Source organism: Sinocyclocheilus rhinocerous, unplaced genomic scaffold, assembly GCF_001515625.1.
Source record: "Sinocyclocheilus rhinocerous isolate Xijiao unplaced genomic scaffold, SAMN03320098_v1.1 scaffold1385, whole genome shotgun sequence".
Taxonomy (NCBI): Eukaryota; Metazoa; Chordata; class Actinopteri; order Cypriniformes; family Cyprinidae; genus Sinocyclocheilus; species Sinocyclocheilus rhinocerous.
In genome coordinates, this window is record NW_015657989.1 from 173,800 (window position 1) to 179,009 (window position 5,210).

Here is a 5,210-nt window from a genome sequence, read left to right on the forward strand (position 1 = left end):
GAAGACTGAAGAAATGGCTGCTGAAAATTTTGCATTTCTATCACAGGAATAAAATTATATTTAAAATATATCACAATAGAAAACAGTTATTTTAAATTGTAATTTTATAAAATAAATTCAGCCTTGATGAACATAAGTGTAACAGGGCGAAAGAGACGTGATATGTGCGGATCCATATGCAAGGCTTTATTTCCAAGACGTGGTCATATAACAGGCATGGGTCAAACAATGGCAAACAGGTATAACGTGGGCAAGACACAAGAGTAGTCCAGTAAACAGGCGTGGTCGATCTCCGGCGAACAATGTCCAAATAGGGTAATCCAAAGGGGTAATCCGAAATACAAGCGATAATCCAGGCAAGAGGTAAACAGTATCCGAACAGGGCGAGACGAGAGGGGAAATCCAAGACAGGCGAAATCGTTCAGGGCAGACAGAGAACAGGCGAAACTAGAAAACAGGCTAGAGTACAAACACGGGAAAACAGACTATGAACAAGACTAAGGCTAGACTCAGAAAACTTGGAATGGCTCCGTAAAGTAGCTATCGCTGGAAGAGTGATAAGTGCTAAACAATACTTGGCAGTGAGAGAGAGGAAGTCCATGGCTTATGTAGGGTGTGTGATTGGCTGCAGCCGTGTGTGTAATCAGAGTGAAATGGATTGTGGAAACTGAAGTCCAGGGTGAGTGTGACAGTCTGTGTAGTGTGAGAGTCCATGTGGTGGATAATGACCTCTTGTGGTGAACAAACGGAAGTTCATAGACCGGATTCGTGACAATAAGTGACTCCAAAATTTTAACCAGTAGTGTGTAAATAAATCTTGATTTCTGACCAATCTTTAGAAACAAAAAATGAAAAATGAAGCAGAAATAATATCAAATTTGATAAGTGTATTAAAAAAATTACTGTTTGGACCTTTGACAGTCCTAAAAATACATTTTGCTTAAAAAAGGTGAAAAGAGGGAAAATATATATATTTATATATATTTCTGTAACAATATACATAAGTCTTTTTATATAATTATAGAAAAAGGACCCTCACAAGGCATTCATCATGTCATCATTTTAGAGGGTCAAAGAGTTTGAAATTTATTTAAGAATATCACCTGCTATATAATACACTGATTACTACTCAAAAACTAAAAAGAGTTTGATAATATCAGCATACAAAACTTGGATCTTAAAATATTCACTTAAAATATTTACAAACATTTTATTTGGTCATTAAAAAAAATAAAATATAAAAATAATACAACCTTGAATTTGAGAATACTGAAGCAGATGGACCACTGAAGTCAAACTTGTTGACATGCTTACAACTGCCCCTGCAGAAAAGTGAAAAAAATAGCTGATTCTATCAAAAAGTCGCAGTGAGAAAAAGAAATAGAGCCAGTACGTGACAGGATGGCATCTGGTCATATGGGTTTTAGCTCCAAGAGTAATACACCATCATTGCATAATTAGGCTAGTCGACTATTTTAGACTAAAACAAAGCTGCCCTTTATTTAGTCAGAATCTCACTGTGGAGCATATTAAATATTCCCAATGAAATCTTGCCAAGACCAGCTCATAAAAAGCAAGGGTTTGCTCTGCCATTCTGAATTATTCATGGCAGCACATTCACTAATTCCTCCCACGACAGTGATCATGTCCGCCATAGAAGGAATCTAAAAGAAATCTAATGTCAGGGCACGACAGTGTCTTCATAAATGCAGAGAGTGGACTTATGCTGTTCCTACAGAAGCAGTCGATATTATATATAATGCTGTAGAAAAACATGGATTTTTCCCTGCGGCAAGCCTGCAATTAAATGATGTGCCATTTCTAACTACATCTGTGTGCTCTACACAAATCCTGTAATAAATGCAAAATCCTGTAATTAAGGCAAATTGTATATTGTTCATTTTTAAATCTATAGTTTGAAATCACATTTAACACCTTATGAAATCAAAATTGGAGTTTTGTTTTATATCTATTAGCTTAGAAGTCATTGATTCAGAAAAGTAGTCTAAATTAATTACACGTTTAAAATTCATAAAATTTTTATCTGGTAAAAGTGATCAAAAATATTGATGATTCACTTGCACTACACAGATTGCTCTCCAATTCAATACCGCAATGCCACCTGTCACTGCTTAGCAAATAGTAAGACAAGAAACATAGTAAGTCTGAGTAAGAAACGTAGGAGGCCTATTAAAGTCAAAGGTCAAAAATCAATAATAGCACCATGTTATTTAACATCTATGAAAGGTGACATGCTAAAGCATGCTTTCAGTGTCATGGTTACCTCTAACACCTTTGCCTTTGGTTCATTAGCACTGTAAACCTGCCACAAGCGTTTCCACACTGACACTCCAGCACCTTCTAATGCTATACAGTATTGAATCATTGTATCTGCTCTTGGGAATGCACTGAGCGCTTCCCATCAGCAGCTTTATTTAAAAAAATTGGGTCCTTTCGGATTCCAGCTCAAGGGAAGCCACTTCCAAGGGATTTAGTTGATCGGTGATTAAATTAATGTTTACCTTTGCCTTCCCTCATCATAGCCATGCTGTCACCTTTGTCAATGTTACAATTTTCTCATTTTTTTAATTAAAACTATTACTGTACTACATATTTTTATTAATATACTGCAGTTTATCAAGCATAACAATCCTAAAACATCCAAACTGTGTCATATTTTTAAACAAGCAAACTAAAATCTAGCTGCTAATGACAATCCTTTGGGTCCAAACACCAATAGCTCATGTAAATGAATCAGTGATAGAACTGCAATATAATCTGTGTCTTTAATTGTTTCTTTACAGAAATATTATTATATATTCAATACAAAAGTATATTCAATGCCAAACTGAGATCTAAAAGCATTTATCTTGTGGACAACATTAGTTTTACAGACTACACCCAACATTCAAAATGATCAAAATGGCTAATTAATCAAAAATTAATTTCTGATCCCACCAAGTGTGGTACACAGAAAATGAATAAGAAGAAAATGAAAACCATAACAAAAACAATAGGGTTCCAGCACCTTCTGTGTTTACATGCATTCTTAAACCAATACTTAATAAACCAAAAATGTGTAAGGTCATGTAAACTATGTCTTAAATAGAATTGGTTTACCCAATTGGAAATGAATCTTCAAATGTTACATTTCCAGAAGAATTTGAAAAGAAATCCATGCAAGGCATTTGCATGAAAATGCTTCTCTAATGAAAAATTAACTACTGGCACACTGTGCATGAGCATAAATCATGTATATTGACATATATTGTTAAATTTAAATAACACACTGGCTACGTTTACATGCAACCAAATAATCAGTTTATAATCGGATTGACGGCTCAATCGGACTGAAAAGCCTTCATGTAAACATCTTAATCAATCCGATTGAGCTCGATCGCTCGATCTTTTGAATAAAGTGACGTATAAATGTGTGTCCTGTCATTATAAAACTCTCCTTTCACTCGGCAACTGTGAAGTGGAGCAGGACAACCTCCCACCAGTCCTTGTTTTGGATTCTCATCCACAGGCAACCCGTTTTGGGCGTGGGGAGGGGCATTTTTTTTTTGCGTGATAAATATGAGCAGCACAGCATCACACGCCATAAATGGATAAATATTAATTCTGCTGTTAAAAACAAATAAAGAAACCGTGTAGGAGAGTGGTTATTATGTGCAAACAGTGAGAAACTCTATATTTGTGCAGTGTGCGCATGTAAAAAAAAAAAAAATCAATTCCAATTTGAAGCTTGTGACATATAAACGCGCACATCAACCCGATCACTTTATTTAGCGTTCATGTAAACACTACATTCAGATTCATCAATCGGAATGAATTCAGTCCGATTGAACCAAAAATTGTGTGTTCGGTGATGGAAGATCATAAAAGAAGTGTCAAGTTAACTGCTGGAGACTATGCAAAATTGGCAATTACATTTCTAAGACAATTTTATGGTCTAAAGCTTCATTCTAAATTAAAACAAACATTTTTACACTAAGTCTGCACGGTTACTTCAGCTTCATACAATGGATTTCCAGAGACATGCACATTAAATCAGTTATGGGTTTATTTTTTTTTTCCCCAGGTCAGCAAACCCTTCACCCTTACAGTCTGATGATAAATGACCATCTTTCTAACCAAAATGAGAACCCTAATGGACAAAGAAAGAAAGACAGAAAGAAAGGTTTAGCCTAGAAACACTAGCTACTATTAATGGTGCAAAGTCTGTCACTGACTGTCTGTCTGTTTCACTAGCAGGAAACAAAGTTATATATATATATATACAGAGTTCTGGCATGAAACTCTAGATGGCGCAGTCCGATAGGTCTAACTTAATCTGACCTAATGACATCATTATCACATGGCACAGATGATTGGTTCTCTTCTGTATCGGTAGCCAATGAGCTCGCTCGCTAACATTCAAATATATGACTAGTGCTTGTGTTTATACAGCTGGAGCAAACGCAGTTTAGAGCATATGTAATCGCTCTGAGGACACGCCGATAGTAATGGACATGAAACAGGTTAAATGAAATAAGCATTCTTGTGTATGCATTTCAACGGGGGTTCGCCATATACATTGGCGATTATCCCAGTGTTCACGTTCGTTATTTCTAAAGTCGATGTTTTCATTGTGATGAGTGTGTGGTTGATTTCAGCTGCACGCGCTTATCGCAGTCATATCAATGACAGTGTTGCGGGAGACGCTGAAGATCACTATCTATGGCTGTAACAGTTAGTTCTGCGTGAAATGCATTATGGGTAGTGTAGTTCGGAGAAATGTGCTCGTGCGACGTGTGCTCTCGCTGTGCTATGTAATTCAGAGAACGGCGAAAGAACATTTATATTCTGCTTTTATTTCAGTTCATTCAGGTCAGTCCACCCAGGGTTTTTTTGTGCACTGTAACTTTGACAACTTTTATCTGCACGAGAGTAAAATGACATGCATCGGCTAACTTTGTCCGTCTCATCATTGCACAAACATGAATTATCAAGCTGTTATGCTGCCACTGGGACTGATGAAGTGGAGAAAGTAACAGCAGTTATCAAATGACTAAATTATTCCCAGGCTCTCATAGTCATAGCCCACTATTATTAAGCCGGTCGGCATGGTAGCCAAGGCTCACATAGCCATATAGGCCACTATTGTTAAGCCGGTCAGCGTAGTAGCCAAGGCTCACATAGTCATAGGCCACTAGCGTTAAGCCAGT